General features: G+C 42.9%; 2 long non-coding RNA genes across 3 annotated transcripts; both read left to right on the forward strand.

Moving 5' to 3' along the window:
* Positions 1–2,477: 2,477 nt before the first annotated feature.
* LOC135377795 (uncharacterized) lies at positions 2,478–12,077 on the forward strand. Of its 2 annotated transcripts, none has more exons than XR_010418196.1 (3): positions 2,478–2,565; positions 3,284–8,990; positions 10,238–12,077. It is a non-coding gene; the product is annotated as an uncharacterized LOC135377795 (long non-coding RNA). The 2 variants fall into 2 exon arrangements; XR_010418197.1 differs by having other exon boundaries at positions 2,529–2,565; positions 3,338–8,990.
* A 1,843-nt stretch (positions 12,078–13,920) lies between these two features.
* On the forward strand, positions 13,921–15,825 carry LOC135397892 (uncharacterized). Its single transcript, XR_010423843.1, has 3 exons — positions 13,921–14,126; positions 14,695–14,755; positions 15,164–15,825. It is a non-coding gene; the product is annotated as an uncharacterized LOC135397892 (long non-coding RNA).
* The last annotated feature ends 2,913 nt before the right edge of the window (positions 15,826–18,738 follow it).

The raw sequence follows: 18,738 nt of genomic DNA on the forward strand, positions 1-18,738 counted from the left end.
CCGGTCCTAATTTGGAACCGCCAAGCGATATGTGCAAAAGCATACTTAATTAGCTCATGGTCAGTTATTGCGCAGTTTTATTTCATCGTGCCCGAATTTGGGTGGGAACACACCCTCATTCGCCCTCATGTATGTACCTAGCGCATTCGGCACGAAAACGAAATCAACGCAAACCTTCCGTCTTCTCCCTCAAAGCCCTTTCGGTGTCAGAAAACAAACAAATCTCCTCTGTTACGCGTAAGTCACTCCATCTATCGCGTGGGCCCGCGGGCAAGTATACACCCTCTCTCTTAGATTTCCCTATACCGTGCTCAAAAATCCGAAATTCCCCTATATTCCTTGTTCACGTGATCTCTTTGTTCGAAGAACGCAATTTCGCATCGCACATGGCTGATGTTTCCACTTTCGTTCGCCTTTGATTCTTTCGTACCCTTTGCTTCTCATGTTGTTCTTGAAGAAGTGTGCAATGTGCATCATGTAATACGTCTAGTTCATGTCACCGTCTAGTTCATCGGTGCCGAATGGTGGACGATATCTTGCTGAAGGCGTGTGTGTCGTCTTGAACAGCTGATCGACAGTGGTTGCTGCAGTGTGTGCGTCTTATGGATAACATTCCCTCTGCAAGGTTGGTCGCGCTCGACATTGGAAGGCTTCATTTGCAGTGTTACTGCGGTTACCTAGGTCCTGGAGGAGTAACACTTCATGTGTACAGTGAATGATGTAACCTAATGAGCCAGAGTGCAACGTTCGGTTGTGTAGATGTATCACTTAAATTGGATTGGAGAGGTACCTTCTCTGCTCTCAAAATAAAGTTGTTGTTTAGCAGTAAGGGGCTGAAGTTGAGATGGTTATCCCTACAAATCTCTACCCTGGTTGGAGTACACATGTGATGCTGGTTGGTTGGTTGGTTGGTATAAAAGAGAAAAATATGGAGATGTTGGCCCAACTCTACATTGGGCCGGCTACTCCAGTACGCTTATGGTAGCGAGATATGACTCTTGCAGGTCGATTTGTATACTTATTGCCCGATTACGGTGTGATGAGCTTGTCAGATGTGTTGTAGAATTTAGCATTAAAGTTCAACAGCTCGGCAAGCAGTTCGCTGGTAGAAATATTACGTTGCCTTTCTTGCTACCCCATATTTCGCATGATATGTTTTCGAATAAATGTGTGTCTTGGTCATACCAAAGTTCGTCTCCTGTACGTATTTGAAATTCATCAAAGGACTCAACTCTGCCACACATAACGACGCGAGAGTCCACATCTCAAGAACTTCAGGTGAGTATAATGTGGTTGATATCCGTGAACATAGTAATTAAACTAATCGTATTGGTTGATTCATCGTTATTTCATCGTAATTTCAACTGGCTATGCTTGTTGTGAGGCTGCATGTATTTCTCTGTGTTCCCCAGATGGAGCCCGACTCATATGTGTACCTCTCACTCCTTAAATTTATAAATCGTCCGGTTGTTTCAGAAGCTGAGAATCCAAATGTCCTTTACTCATAGCAGCGAGTGATGTTTTTGGAGGTTCGTATGCTACGCAGACTCTGCGTGCATGCCACCTATAATTGAACGTACATTCACGTGAAACTGCTTAATTGAGGCGATCCTTTGCTTACGACAACGCTATACACAGCGTTCGAACTGTTTTCATGCTTTCGATCGACAACATCGTCTGCCTGCTAAGCGAGCCGCACTGTGCTGAGATACTAAAACCTGAATCGCTTTTGCCATCCTTCGAAGTTTTTTGTGACATATAGCATGCGATAGACTATTGAGGGACATTCGAAGCATCTTTTCGATTGCCTTTGAGACATGTCGAGAACATGGACAGTGGATTTCAATTTACTCCCATCTCTACTTCGACGCAGATACGGCAGGCGCTAGGCAAGAAATGTGGATAGTAAACGCTAGAATAATCGGATAAAGATCGAACATATTTTGATCTGATTAGCTTGATAATCCAGGGCAACTTTGAACATCTCTTCTTGTCCAAAAACTTTCAAGTGAAATCGTGCCGACGAACTTAACACCATGCGACCCGTCGCCTGATCGCGTTAGGGTTATTGCTTTTTATCGCTTCCGCGACTATTATATCGTCTTATTTCAGATAAATTGTGTCATTTCAACTTTATATAATGTTCGGGGCGTCAAGTGGAACAGCCCTCGTTAACCACTCAGCGTTCTAGCCAGCCAAATATTTGTTTTCAATTGGGGTGGCAGTGAAATCAAATTTCGGCCATATTTTTTCTTTATTATTTTTTTGGCGGCGATGTCAATCACTCCAGTAGTTTTAGCAGACGACTTCGTAAATACTGAATGGATCATTATTGCAACGTTATAGTTTTTCTTCTTTGTTTATTAGTTGTACATTGTTGGTGGTACGGACAATATTAGTTTGTTAGTTTACGTTTTTTTAACCGAAAAATTTACCTTTCCGCAAGGGGCGCTAGTGTTTGGATCCCCAAGGCGCCCGTTATCTCCCTTCAGTTTGCCTCTGGTCGCTGTTACGTGAGGACGTTAACAGCATCATCGGGTGCGTTATCACTTATCAGCAACCACGGTACGAATTACTTTTTATTGTTTGGTCTTAAACTAATTTTAACGTCGTCATGAGGTGTAAGTTTTGGGAGTGCTGCTGGCCGTTTCCGTCTTCGCGTATTTCCAGTTGTCCTGACTAACTTTATGTGAACGCGTTCCATGGCAGACGACCTGGTGCTCAATGTCCGGCACCTCTTTGCGACGGTGCTCGCTGTTGTAATTCGGTGGAGTTAATCTCTTTCGGTTCGAATTCCTGGTGCCACTGGTCGTTTGTAGTTGTTACTATGCATTTTGTTCTCGTTTTTTTTTTTTTAATTCGGACAAATGCGTTTGTACTGTCATGGCGTCGATTTATCGCGTGACCAAATGCTTTTCGCGGGCTTCCTCCTGGTTGGATGGTGAGGTTCTGATGACGAGCGCCCATGATTGGACGCACATTTGGTGTTCGTCTGCTTTGTACAGTATGGGGTCGATCTGAGTTTACCGTGAGTTTTTCTTTTTTCTTTTTAATGTTAGCTGCTGTTTTATTTGTAATTTATTTCATTTATTATTCATTTATATTTGTGTCATATTAGAATGGAAATTTCAACCAAATTTGTAGCTCGAATTCTGAAATTACTTTTGGCGGGCTTTTTTTTTTTTCCATTTCGCCTCACACTTGATCCAAAAATGGAGGTGGAGGCTCTCGCATTGTCTACATGTATTGTTTTCCAATGGTGTAACATTCTTTCTCTTTTCAGGGCAGTGCCTAGATTTTAGGCACATAACTACCTACTTTTTTTTTTTTTTTTTAGCACAACTTGCCATCAGAACATGCAGAAGACTTCTATAGATTTAACGTTGATACCGTGATGAAAGTGTAACGTAGGGTAGGTGAAGATGTGTGTGGTTTTTGTGGCGCCTCGAGCAACGCATAGAAGATCGGTATGTGATGGGTAAAATACCCTTTTCTTACTCTTAGCTGTGGCATTAGTGGAGACGCAGAGTCCGACAGGCGTTTCTGACTATCTCGTACCCACGATAGAGTGTATGTCAGCTTTTAGTATGTCTTTTGTGCGAAGTTACAGGAGTCTTTATGAGGGAAAGGGGGAAAGCCGTGGCCCTTGTGGGGAACTTGGGGATTCTGTGCGCGCGGGTTGGGATACAGCTTCGGTCTGGTGCGAGATTGTTCAGTGCGCCTGGTCTCCTTGTTCGCAAAATTGTATTTTTTTTAACCTCAAGAATTATATGTAATGTGTGCATTGGGCTCTGTGTTCTTCGCTGGTCAGGATTGCTGTGTGATCGGGATAGTGAAGGCCTCTTCTTGGAGCGGATGTTGTGTTCCGAGCAGGGTTCTTCGCTCGCTGTGCCTCAGGTGCTATTCATTAGCTTTTAGCTTCAGGGATTTTGTAGCTATATACGGTGTTCTGTGCTTACTGTGCATTTTAGGAGCTTTCCTCCGTTTAACATAAGTAATTAAAATCAGATAATGTAATCTGGTGATTATATATAAATATTTTAAGACATTCCGTATACGAATACGATGATTTTTTAAATTAAATGGATCACTGGACATGCGTCTGATTTCTCATTTTTACTGTCTCGTATCTTCCCACGCAATTTCATAAAATCTCAAAAATCCAGATAAAAACCAGTATCTTCCCTGAAATGCACAGTAGTGATTCCTCTTGCTCTGTCCTTCCTTTTTATAGAACGTAGTGTTTAGAGTAGTTCTCTCCGCAGCATAGCTCAGGCTTAGTGTGCAAGGGTATTAGCTTACTCTCTTAGCCTAGACATAGTCCTATAGTGTGCTGCACTGCCGGAATCCAGGGATGAAGAAACTTCCTGCTCGTCACTAGCGCTTATATAGATAACCAATATATTAAAATTAACGTAGCCCAACTGCTGCGTGCAATAGTTAATGATAGGTCGGGCACGCGACTGGAAGAGAGCAGCCAGCGGATGGAGGAGCGGAAGGACTCGATCGGAAAAGCCTGGAGGAGAGCTGAAAGGAGACAAGCCACGAAGAGCTGTATATCGTTACAATTTAACTGTTAATGCCACAGCAGTTGAAGTGTATATAGGACACGAGTAGTGTCAGGATATCGCGTGCAGCCGTAGCTGGTTAGGTGCAAGCTCAGCTAGGATCGACAGGTAACGAATTGCAGTGCGGTATCTGTAGTGCACTGTGTATGTCGCGAAAGGCATAGGTACAGGATATTGTCTCAGTGGTTGCTGTAAAGAGGTTCTCCGCCACTAGAATATGATCCATTTCAGTGGATGTCGTTCATTTGGGCATGTGCTAGGCTTAGCTCGGATGTTTTCCGTTGGATTAAATCCCTTCACGATATTGATATTTGGTATCGGTTCCGACACTGTGTCCTCTGTCCGTCTTTGTGGTTAGGTTTGCGCATCGCATGTGGTCGTCCATGAATGAGTTGGACATTCCCTCATAAGCTGGACGTTCCCTAAAGTTGTGCGTATCAAGGGTCCATTATCAGTGGTCGAATCTTGTGCAATGCATGTTCAGGTTGGTTATTGGTTACCAGTTGCGTGGCGCGTCCGCTGATAAGAAACGTCCTCCGACCTTCTGCGTTCTTTGGTTTGACTTCGGTTCTCTCTTATCGGGATATCCCTATCTTTCTCCACGTAATGTCCTCCCATTCTGGTCGTTAGCCTGTGTCGGAACCTTCTGCTTTTGAATCTCGAACAGCACCACTGAGCAATGTCAGATAGGCTAGTGAGGTTTAGCTGTAAGAATACCATACTCTATCGCGTTAAGTTGTATGAGGATTAGAATAGGAGCACCTGGGGTACAGTGATGAAAACGTGAGCCTGGCACATGGCGTTCTTTCTGGATTCACTCACACCTAAATAAATACGCCATAAGTGAAACTCATTTCTGGGTCTATTTCTATACCAGTAATACTAGCATAAAATGTAATATTTACCGATTACTCGTTTTTATCATAAATTAAAAAAACGTTCATGGCCATGTGCGAGGCTCATCACATGGTCAGCTCTGTCTCGCTCAGCTATGATAAGTCTGAAAATGACGCACTGGTCTCTGGGGTATACGGGTTGGGTGAGAGGCTGTCCACGAAGATATACATACAGCCGTATATAATAAGGTTAGGTGCAGCTTTTAGCTTTACCATTAGTTTGTCTGCAAAGACGAAGAAGGGCACGGCTCGCGGCGACAGTGAGGGGAGTCACACATATATATACTTTGGGAATTACGAGTGTCATGTACGCGAATTCATATAGTGCTTGTGTAATGATGTTGTGGACCCCTAAATATAGCTACGATAGCTCGCACCGCGTGGTACCCCGACAGAGGCACCTTCGCGGTCGTCTCTCGTCGGTAAGTATGTCGGACACTAGGCTACGACTACCATGGGGAATACGTGGGAATGGAAGGGTCGCCACCGTTATACCGGCCTGTCCGCTGGTCTGGGTAGGTGTAGGCGCGAAACACTGGGACGGGCGCATATTTCTGGCAGCCGTTTAGGGCAGGGTATGGATTACTTAGGTAGACGGGAAAGCGGACGGGTGCGCACTGCGACCGGTTAGCTTTTATGATTGTATTAATGACAGCCGTGGCGGTGGCGGTCCTGAGGTGTCTTCTGTTCGGGAGTACGTAGGGAGTAAAGATGGTTGTCGTTATAGTGAGTAAGATTTCGTCCCTGGGTTTTTCTGAGTGTGTTGCGTGTGTAGGTGTCATAAATGATAGGGGAATGACAGGAAAAGCGAGACAATGGAAGGAGATGGTTATGAGTGGAAATTATTAGTTTATACTATAGCAAAAAAAATTTGCGAAGTGTTGCTTTGACTTCGTAGTGTGACAATTAGTAATGTAATTAATTAATATAAACACGATTCCACTCGTACACTATATCCTTCGAGGAACACTGGCCAATCGGCCACTGGGAAACGCAACAGTAAGTTGTACCGCCGTGGGACATTTCGCCGCGGACGTGGCGGCGCTGGATGGAAGCACGGACCTCCCGCCGCTGGAACCCGCTAGCTCGGTCTCGATTAGTGGTTATCGGTGAGAGAGTCCACACCAGCGCGAGTGAGCACATCTGCTGTGCTCGTGTCTTGGGTTCGTACCTTCGGGACGAGTCTCTGGCCGTGGATGATCCCTCCGTATAGCTGCTGATCGCCACACACATATGCACACATATATCTCATTTATGTTTAACTGTATCTTCGTATGCGGTCGAGCCTAGATCCTCTCCAAACATGTGTGTGTGTTAGGCGGTGGAGTTGGACTGCTCGGCATAGATGCCCGCCCGTGTTAGGCTTAGCTCGCGTACGTTCTCTTTCAGTGCGAACATAGCGATTGAATAGAAATAAAAATTGAAGTGTGTTTTAATGTGTGATGTTTGGAAAAAAAAGTGTGTCTGTGTCTCTTTACTCGTCTTATGTATTGCTGGGCGGGATTCAATATATAATATAATATATATATAATATAATATAATTAATAATATATATATAATAATATAATATAATTAATAATATATATATAATATAATATAATTAATAATATATATATAATAATATAATATAATTAATAATATATATATAATAATATATATATAATGTATATAATTTTTTTTGCAACTATATATATCGAATCGTCCTCGGCGAAGGATTGACGGCGCGCGTGCGAGTCGGCTTATCGCTATAGCTTGGCTGGATTAATTTGCGGCTGCTGTACTAACCTCTTCCTCCTTTTCAGCATTTCCACATTGTTTCGATGTGGTACACTAATCGTTCTGCTTGTATTTTTCAGGTTCTCACCATATATTTCCCCATATTATGTTTTAATTTATCCGCTATGTTTCGCTGGAACTGTCTCCCATGCAATTGGTTGCCCGTCGAGAATAATGTGTCAAGGACACAGGAATTGGAGGAACTGTTTATTCAGGCTCTAGAGCTAGAAGCGAGAGCAATGGACGAACGAGATAATGATGATAGCACATCTTGTGCCTCACAATGGCAACAATTCAGAGATTTTATTTGAGAGATATATTCAACCACAGGAAGTATTTGGGACCAGAAGAAACTTGCTTTAAAAAAAAATTATAATTGATAATGATAAGTAGGTTAGATATGGGTGTGGTGTTCCTTTTTGGTTTTTCTTTTTCGTTTTCCAGAGTGGTGGTTCCAGCAGCCCATGATCTCGGAAGATACCTGACTATGGAGTGCAGCCGTTGGTTCTCTATCATGAACAGATGTGGTGATATTTTTCCTTTTCTTTTCTTTCGTAAGATTAGAAGGCAGCCAAGATTCTATACTGAAACGCCTCTGAGGCTTCTGGAAGAAAATGCTCCATGGAAGAAAATGATTGCTGCACCTTTAGGATAGGTTGAACCCTCATGCAATTAGTTGCCCATCAAGAGCAATATTGTGACAAGGACACACAGAGATCGGAGGAACTGTTTATTGAGATCAGAGTAGCTAGAAGAAGCAAGAGACCAAGGGAACAAACGAGATATGATGCTCACGATAGCACTTCTGCCTCATAATATCAACAAGTCGGAGCTTTTACTCATTGAGATATATTCAACAACAGCAAGAACTTTGGACCAGAGGAAGAAGAAACTGACTTTTTAAAAAAATCATTTTTGTAATATATAATGTTAAGTAGGCTAGATATGGGTGTGGTGTTCCTTTTTGGTTTTTCTTTTTCATTTTCCAGAGTGGTGGTTCCAGCAGCCCATGATCTCGGAAGATACCTGACTATGGAGTGCAGCCGTTGGTTCTCTATCATCAACAGATGTGGTGATATTTTTTCTTTTCTTTCGTAAGATTAGAAGGCAGCCAAGATTCTATACTGAAACGCCTCTGAGGCTTCTGGAAGAAAATGCTCCATGGAAGAAAATGATTGCTGCATCTTTAGGATAGGTTGAACTCTCATGCAATTAGTTGCCCATCAAGAGCAGTATTGTGGCAAGGACACAGAAATGGGAGGCTTATTGAGGCAGGACAGACCGCTCTGCATAATTTCCACCAGAATTAATCACTTGGTGATGAACAATGGTGAACAACAATGAATGTCGACCAACATAAAACAAGGCGAGATAGCTGGTGTGTAGATGAAATGGGCATCATTTTCTCGAGCCTGAAAAGCAAAGGGCACTGACAGAACGAACTGGACACTGGGAATGAACGGACTGAACTGACCATTGAGGATAATTTTATGGCTGCCACTTCACAGTTCATAGATTAATGAGCATTCTTAAAGGCCAGGCATTTTAAAATGCTTTGTTTCGCTGTTTCTGACCTTTTTCTATTTCAGAAGCAAATACAACTGGAGCCATATCAAGCACATCTAGCATCTTCCCTGCTTCGCTTAACTGGCCTTTGGAAGCTTTGGACACAGGGGCGACTAGCTCGGACTTCCCACGGGGGCAAATCGAAGTGTATCTGTGGGAGTGCAGCCAAAGGAGACAGTGAGACGTGAGTGATGCCTTTATAACTATAGGCTCACGTGGTGTGTCCTGGGCAGACTTCACAGGGATCGGTCCCGGCAACTGCCTTAAAGTGTCTGAGGAAAACTCAAAAACTGATAACGCCTGTTTGATGTTCTCCTGCTATAAAAGGCTCGTTTTTATTCGCAGTTGTCACAGATACATAGTAGAGCCTAGTAGAGTAGTAAGTGCTGTTCTGCTCCAAACATCCAGCATAACATACTGTAAGAGAAGTGCATTAGTGGGATGAACTACGTTGAGAGAGTCATGTTCCATGCGGCCTGCTTTGTGTGAATCTCCTCATTTCTATCATTACTGTGCTTTTAGAAACTTGCACATATTTCCATCTCCTGCTGAACATAACTCCGAAAGTTGGGAGTACATTTACTGGAACCTGCAGTGTCAAGAGTACAGTGTTGTACCTCATGCCAGAAAATCGTTAACAGTGTAATGCGGGCTTCACGTTACGCTCGAGTAATGAGATCAAGCCGACTTGCAGAATGGAGCCGCACACCAAAAGAACAAGGGCGGTAATGTGAAGTGGGCTTCACCTAACGCTTGGGTGTAATAAGACGAAGCCGACTTGCAGAATTGCTATAGCGATATCTCGCTTCAGAACTATTGGAAAAATATTCGAAAATTTTGAATACTGAAACTAGGTTGTGAATAGCATTTGATTAGCATCAGATGTTAATTTCATGTTGGAAATTTCGAATAACTCTAATTGCCCACCGATTCATTTCATACTTGTGACTGAGTACAAAAGATTCGACCTCCACAAAATAAATCACTGAAGTTTCAAAAATTGTCAAGCAACATGAAGTGAATGCCCCCGGCTGCTTCACATCGAAGAGGCTGGTTTTCGAAAACACTTGTTTTTTTTTTTCTTCCCTGTTTGCGCTGGTCACGGTGCGGCTCGACGCTGCCGGTACCCCTCAAACCAAACGATACGCGGAGGGAGCTCTGCCGCGTGTCACAGGTGTCAACAGCGGAAGCCTGCTTACCGGCACCCTGTAAGGATGCACTGTCATTCAAAATGCCTGCGCGGTACTTGTTCGGTACACGGTAGTTTATTGCGGTATTGCACTGAGTGGAATTCTAATGTGATGCGAGGTTGAAGCAAATAATTTTCGGCAAATAGTCACGTTGAATTATCACACATTTCTGGGCCCTGTGGTGGTCCATTTAAGCACCTCATAAGCAACCACACCTACATTGACTACTTTTTGTTACCAGTGCAGGTCTTTCCGAAGAGCCAGGAGCGCGGGGACTACCGGACTCCATCAACGGTACAACATCGAAGTGTCAACCTCAAGTGAACATGTACTCGTGGATATTGTCTTTGTGCTTCAAGCACCTTCAGTCAACAGCTACATGTCATCCCACAGGACGTAACGCTGCAACTGCTTAGCACACTATGGACAACATATTGTTATATTGTTGTGTGGTTTAGGTTTATAGTGTGTGTGACAAGTATGCAATTGTTTTGTATCATGAACAAACTTGACCAGCGGAGCTGGGAGGTATGGGGCATTGCTCTGTACCGGCTGCACCTTCTGCTGGTTTTCCTGGGTTTTCCTCGCAGACAGAGACGAATGTGGGTGCAGTTCCCATAAAGTCGGCTCAGGACGCACTTTCATCCCCCCAATGGCGGCAACCGCATGCCTTGGACGTAATCCTGCTCTAAACGTCCATGACGCATCTTTTGCGTTCCCTTTAAGCTTCACTGCGACATGGCTCGCACCGTGCAAATGACAGTCGACCATTTTGCATGTTGCGTGGATGTTTTGAATGTGTGTGCATGTCACGTGCGCACGTTGTACATACCAAACCAGGACCCCCACCAAATTAAAGTCGAGGAAACAAATGAATCGTTACTTTTAGCCAGTACAAATTTATTCAATCAATCAGTCGCAAAGATTCTGGTATGGTATTGCAACAGGCACGTGTCTGTGTGTGTAGCATGTGCGTGTATGTGCATGAGCGTACGTACGCAAATGTTGGTCTGTTTTTAACTCTACTAAACTGCCGTGGTTGAATGTCATTTGCCGGGTGGACTTTGCTGCAGTGAAGCCATTATTCGGTTCGGTTATTTCAAATGGTCAGGTTGGATCCGCCTGGTTATTTGAAAAGCAATTTTTAAATTACACCCTCGACGCTGTGTGTGCCTTCACATGCACTATGTTATGGTTAAATAATGTGCAAGGATTTCTTTCTGATATTGAATAGTTCATTGGGAGTGTTTCAGTGATGTGTATTTTGTACATGCTGATGCTATCTGATTATTGCGTGAGATTTCTGTGTATTAAGTAGTTCATTTTGTATGTGCTGATGCTATCTAATGTATAATCGACTGGTTGTGTATTAAATGTGTGTGATTTTCATCTTTCTGTACATTAAATTTCAGGTGCTTTGTCTCTCTTCACTTAGTGTTCTGTGTGTTGAATGCCAGTAATGTAGCCAGAAAAATATTTCTAGAGTTTGGTGAAATCCTCCTCTGCATGTGAAGTTACATTTCCCTTTCCCAAATGTACTACCAAAGGTGAGAGTGCATTGTCAATCCAGTAAGCAAATACGGATTGGCAGTTGTTATAAAAACATGGTTGTGAATTGGAGAACTTGCAACACATTGAGTAACTTTCTTGTCTAATTTGATATGCAAGAATGTGCAAGTGGTTTATTTAGATTTCAAATACCCCATGTTCCTCTGTGGAATAGAAGTGTAGCAAATCATTTTTCATGTGGAGGATGTCTGCTTGCCAAATCCACAAAGTATGAAAAAAACAGCAGTTTTGATTCTTTCAAATGGTTTAGAAAATCTGATGTTCATGTCCTAAAAAAAAAAAAAATCTGCATTGTGTCAAGCATGTTAAAATGTCTCGGCTTGTAGAGGTGGAACACTTTGGAAACTTTTTGCAAAAACTGTCAGTACTGAAATCCTGTCAATGACCTGTGAAAGTGCATTTGGGGTAGGATCTTTGTTGCAAGAGGTAACTGTTGAAGATGAGAGAGGACAGAGGGATGACGATGGTGTTTATTCCGTTCAAAGGAGCTAGAATGAACGCAATGTCTGTCATGCGAGCGTCAGTGACTCATCTTCTTTGTTGACAATAGAATGTTGACATAACATTCAACAGTAACAACAAAAATATAAAACACTGAAGCAACATCTTTATATTTGACTTTGGAGAGTGGGGAGGGTCATTGCCACAGGCGATACTCTACCCCCATTGCTGGTGGGGATGCTGGGAATAAAATAACGAGCCCCTTCACCATAACGATCAAAGTCCGATGGTGTCCAGAACAGCTTTGAGCGCAGAGCGTTGCTGGGCTGGTTTAGGCCAGGGACCAAGCAATTTCGATAGGGCTTTTAATGGTTACAAGCTTTCATTCAGTGGACTGCATTTCGTCAGGTAGGTAGGTACCTGACGAAATGCAGTCTACTGAATGGAAGCTTTTACTCATTGAAGGAAAGCTTCAGTGTTTTATATTTTGGCTGTTACTGACCCAACCCTTTGCAAGAGGTACAAAAACAGGTTTGAGAGTTCTGTTGTAGTTCATGCAACAAAAGGAAGTGTGGAATTCAATTGTTTGCATTGAAGTGCTCACCAAAAACTACGGTGACCGGAGGCCTCACTGTCCCTCAACACTGCCTTCCGGCTTCCATCGATGCTCACGTCTTTGGTAGATTCAGCCAATGGAAATGAACCATTTTGATAGTGAAAACTTTGTCGAAGTCCATCTGCGCACGTTTTGCCCATGGAGATGCCTTGGTCTTAGAATAAAGGTGAGCCATCATTCATCACAACATCAATGATCGTTGTGAAATGGAAGTGCAAGTCCAACGAATAATTTTGGGCAGGAGTTCCCCTTCGTATCTGCAGGTGTGAAGAAACACTGAAGCAAATACATTGTAGTGAAAAGAACTTCTGTGAATGCTAGGTAGTATGTAAAAGTGAAAAGTATAGTCTATTGAGTGACAGGACCCGCCACTCAACATGTGCCTCAACGCGCTCTGGATGTCCCGCCTTATAGTCTGAGAAATAATGTCACTTTAAACCACAACCAAGCCCTGGCGTGTAGGAAGGGGTCTGGAAAAGTCACTGCAAAGCCATCAACTTCTGTCCGTTTAGAACAGGCTGATATCACCTTTCCGTACACAACACTGTCAGGTGGTGGTGGTTCAAATAATGTTGGTTGGTGACATGTTGCTAAGGGGCATTGCGTGACCAGGGCCGGCTTCACAGGGACCTGTGCTGAGAAATGACTATTTTTCCGGTGTGCCATTATGGAATAGGCGCTGCGCTGCAGCAGTTTATCTGACAACTGCGCGTCGCACAAACAGAAGTAGCGGTAGAATAGCGTTGTGTGAACTGCATACGAATCGTGGAAAAGCGGATCAATGTGTGTACGATTACCATAGCGACCATAGTCAATGCCATAGTACGAAGGATGGAGCAAGCGATACGAAGCTACGAAGCGATACGATGGAGTTGTGTGCCTCCAGGGTAGACTATGAAAAGAAACTCTAAAGCATAAACAGCATATTAGGAAATGAAATTGTCACTGCTAAAAACACCACAAATGAAGCCTGGAACCTAAGATGAAAGAAAAACAAACAAAATATTAGGTATGGGAGATATTCGTTTATAGAAAGTGGATCAAAATGGGCACATTACGCAGCCGCGCCGATTTTTCAACATCGGCGGCGGCGGCGCACACCTCTAGACTGGAAGCGTCGAAGCGCCACCTGGCAAACTGGGACAGCCAGACAACGAACGCCTTGAGACTTCTAAGTGCTCACCAGTGACTCTTTATTTTCTGTGTGCTTGTGTTTCCTTAGGAAACTGTCCCGCTTCAAAGGGGACGAAGCACAACCTGAACCTGAACCTATATATGACGGACGCCATGAGGCGGAGCCTGTGTGACTCGAACTACAGCCGAAAAGAGTCTCCCACTGATCTCGATTGTAAAAGGCTGGATCGCGGATAGGGAGCGCGAGCGTGAAGAAACCGGCCGCCATCTTACTGTACCCACAACAGTCGCCGCAGCGATCATGGCAACTTCTTGCAATTACGGTCGTACCAACCGTACTGGCAAGGTTACAGGGCCTAAATTTATACAGGTGAGTCACTCTTCATCGAGGAATAAATAGGCGTCCATTCTGTATATTTAGTTGCCCATTATGAAGTGTTTTTTTGCCCAAAACGAGCACTGGATGCAGGTTGCTTGATCGCTCTTCCGACGTTCAATCGAGCACACTTGCATTATACCCGGCGGCAAATACAGTTTGAGTGCATAATATGCTTGAAAGAACACGTTACACTACACAGGTAGTGTTGTCATTAATATATGTGCGAGCACTCGAGCGCTTTTTTGCATGCATTGCTAGCATGGTAAACCGTGTTCTCTGCGGAAGCAAGTGCCACATTCATTTCTTTGAATTACCTTCGCGCACAAGTTCGGTATTACGTCATAATGAGACCAAGATTGTCACCTTTTTTCATGTATTGGTATTGTTTTGTGCCTTGGTTTGATTTGTGACAAAGAATCCTACGTAACGGTGGTGTGGCGCGACTTGAATAACGCCTTTGTGTCTGAGCTGTATCGTCAGCTTGTTACGATAGTAATAATTTGTAGCGTGTCGCGCTATTTGTAGCAGTTTTTAAGGCAAAAGTGGTTTCTCAATACAGGTTTCGTCATGAGGGCTACCCAGTGAATAATCTGTGCAGTGTGATACGGCTGGGTGTACAGGTAAGTATCACGTTCCTCATCCACTGGTTTCTACTTTACAGGAAGGAACAACCTCAGTGCACGCACTGTGGTTAGCCTCTCTCAGTTTTGCATATTTTCTTGCATGTTCACATCAGAAACACACCTTACACTTTAGGCTCCTTCACCCAGCAATATAATAATTAGAGATTATAATTCTTTTTAGAAGGGTTCCCCATATTCTTTTTGGAATAGTTTTTAATCTTTTGAATTTTTAGAAGATACAGGGATTGTAAACCATGTTTTAAACTGATGTTTTAACATTTGTCCAATGCATTTATTAAACAACATATTCATTTTTAACTGGTTACACCCAAACCAATGTTCTGATGTATTATTTCCTTTGTTGTCGATGCACCATAAAAATTGGAATAATCATCATCAATGCAGGTTACTTCACGGTTGCCTCGACATACTCAAGAAATGGGTGCAGAACCTGCGTAATGCCCACAAACTTTGACTACCACAGCACCTCCAGAAAGTAAAGGCATATGTGTCACATGGGATTTTTAAAGGCATTCACAGTATATAATACCTTGTATGAACTGTTGTAGAGCCTCTACAGTACACTCTCAGAAATTAAAACTTGTCAGGGAACTGTGATAATTGTTTCAGTTAATAGGCATGTACATATACGCTATAAGAAGAAAATTATTTATTGAAAATGCACTTCTCTGGCTACTCATGTTGTTTACATCTACTGCTGATCACATTCATTTATCACATATTATATTCTTATATATTATTATTATATTATCACATATTCGATCACACTAAATTTAAAATTCAGCATATATGAGAAAATATCAGGAGGGAAATTGCTATGCATTGCTCATTCCAACCTAAAATTGAGTGCTACAAATTTAGAGAGCGTACCAGACCATTGTCATTCCTAAAATATATATTGCCATTGTAGCAAGGTCACAAAACAATAAATGTAGTCTTTTGCGACCTCCCTGCACGTTCATTGTATCCTGAAACGCATAAGTGCAAGAAATAAATCTTGAACTTGAATAAACTCGATGTTGTATAAACTTGACATAAAATATTGAATAATTTCAATTCCATTTCAATTTTGTTAGTAGTATTTGCAATACATAGTACACAGTGGGGGCCCCGTAGCATAGCTAGAGGTGGGGCCTCCCGGAAACAATCTGAATATCATGTATGTGGCGACAACATCAGAACAAGGTATCCAATATAACGATGTACTGTCACAGTATGGGACAAAGCACAATACGCACAAAAATAAAAGAACAAACAAATTAAATAAATATAAGAAATAAAAACAACTGAGATTGAGCAAAAATGTGACGTTTATGAAGGTGAACAGCGTAGGCGAAAAAGCCCATGGGTGAAAGAAGACAAATAGTTGAAAAAGCGTGCATGAAAAGAATGTGTATGAATATGAGTAACTAATTCATGAAATGGTTCCGTAAGATGATCCGAAAACGTTGGAACGAACGTACTGACTTTAGGTTATCGGGCAAGGCGTTCCATAGTTTGGCAGCAACGAAGGTGAATGTTTGCTTCCCGTAGTTGGTTGTTGTGCGTGGCAGGAGAAAATTACAAGGTGATCTAGATGGAACGACTACTGCAAGACACTGATTGTTGAAGACACCTGACAAATGCTTGTACAGAAGCAGTAGAACGCAGAAATGAAACAGCTGCATGAGTGGCAAAATACGCAGTGATATGAAGAGGTGGCGACTGCTGCATACTGCGGGAGTGAATGTAATGATGCGAATAGCTCTTCTTTGTAAGCGGTTTAGAGATGAGAGATATATGTGGATCCCCATGATGTGATGCAGTAAGAGAGGTGGGAATGTATGAAAGCGTAATATAATGACACAAGTGTATGAGATGAGAGATATATGTGGATCCCCATGATGTGATGCAGTAAGAGAGGTGGGAATGTATGAAAGCGTAATATAATGACACAAGTGTATGGAGTGGAAAAAAATATTTGACCTTGGATAACGCATGAAGGCCGTAAGCCGCACGCTGACATATGTTTGAGATGTGTGCTGTGAACTTTAAATGGGTATCTAACATTACTCCCAGGAACGTTACCTTGCCAGTAGGTAAAAGAGAGCTACCATTTAGCGTTAAAGTTGGCAGCAGCGGTAGTTTCCTCTGAGGGCTATGGAAGAGAATGAATTCAGCTTTTTTATTATTAATAGTTAGCTTGTTGGTGCGGAATATAATGAATGATATAAAATATTGAATAAACTAGAACTCGTATATTCTCTTTACTCATCATCAGTGACCTTCATTACAAAAGCATATCGTGTTAGACTTCTTTGTTTGCGTTTCACACACTGGGTACACGAGGGCCAAAATGACAAAGTCACAACTGTTTCAAGCTCCAAATAGTCCTGTTGCAATTTGAAGACCATACGTGGAGCTGCATTTTTTGGAACATGCTCCACATAACAAGCATGACAAAGTCAGCACTGGATAGCAGGACCCCGTCCCCAAGCAGCTTTTCTCACACTGCAGTTGTATTCAACAAAAGCATGTGAGTGCTGGAGAAGGACATTCAGTTTGGCACAACCGCGCCTGCAAATAATCAGAACAAATAAAGGAAGAAGCAAACAAACATAGAAGGGCTGTACTTCAAAAAGAGATAAGTCCTGTGTCTCGAGGAGGTGTTACCACTTTCTAAGTAACTTAATTGATTAAGCTTACATCACTACCTGATTAACTGTCCTAACGAGTGTGATCTAATATTGCGTGAAGTAATTATTTGGGCTGCTTCGGTGTGTCCATATTTGCGAGGCAAAGCACCGCTGTCGTTTACTAAAAGACTCTTTCTAAGGCGATGCTTGACATAAATCATACTAAACGCATACACGGCTAAAACAACGGCTGTGACTCTACAGAACGATCTCTTTCTGCCATGCGAGTATATCTTTTCCCGGGCCGTTCTTTATGGAACAATTTTTGTCCAGAACGCAGTACGGGATATTATATACATGGTTGTTGTTAATCTCACGTCGTTTCTTATTGAAATATTGGCTGGGAAACGTGCTGTAGTACAATCCCCAGCGCTGCACTGCAGTGACGGTCTAGTTTCGGAATGCAAAACATAATGTAATTAAGAATCGAACGGCAGGACACCTGTGAAACACTGTTAGGATACATCAGTATACTGGCACCTTACAAAATTGTGTGATGACAAACAACGATCAATGCTAGCAGCGCAATAAATACTCACAATCTCTGTTGCCTCCCATTGTTTTCTATGGGCACACACAGCACTTTAGGGCCCACCAACATGGCGGCCCGAAGGCACGCCTCTCCCCCACGAGCCCCTCTCTCATGCGCGATCCAGCCTTTATATATAGAGATCAGTGGAGTCTCCCGATGATGTACCAGTTTCCGCGGGTGACGTCACAAGGCCGGTGTGGGCAAAACAAATTAACAGAGAGTCAGGGACAATGAGAATAACGTGACACAGTTTGCTAGAAATTACCATTCGACAACACCTGAATCAATCTGCAATTACATACGGCAATCAGGAGTCGCGTTCGTGTGGTTGCCCACACAACAATGGCGTCTTTTGTTTGTAAACGGAAAGAGGCCTGCTCATTCGCCTCGAAGCGCCCGTTCAACCTCCTCCCCTATCCTCCTCTGCACCGCGCCGCTTGGGGCGCTCGCATCCTAGGGTTCTCCTCAATGCAAATGCTATGGAGCGCTCGCGCAATTAGTAGTAATATGCGTTGACGACTGCCACTATACTGGGATGGATGATTGGGAAATCTATTAATATTAAATCAGGTATTTTTTTAAGAAATTCGACTGCTCGGGATATTGATTCTGAGCTGCGCAAAAAACCTCATTGAAAAGTGGAGAACCCAAAGCTGTCGGTCATATGTGTATTTTTCATCACATTATGTAAAATTGCAGTTGCGTCTTGCTTTGAACTGTATGCGCAAGTACGTGGCCTACAGGTTTGACAG

Source organism: Ornithodoros turicata, chromosome 1, assembly GCF_037126465.1.
Source record: "Ornithodoros turicata isolate Travis chromosome 1, ASM3712646v1, whole genome shotgun sequence".
Lineage (NCBI taxonomy): Eukaryota > Metazoa > Arthropoda > Arachnida > Ixodida > Argasidae > Ornithodoros > Ornithodoros turicata.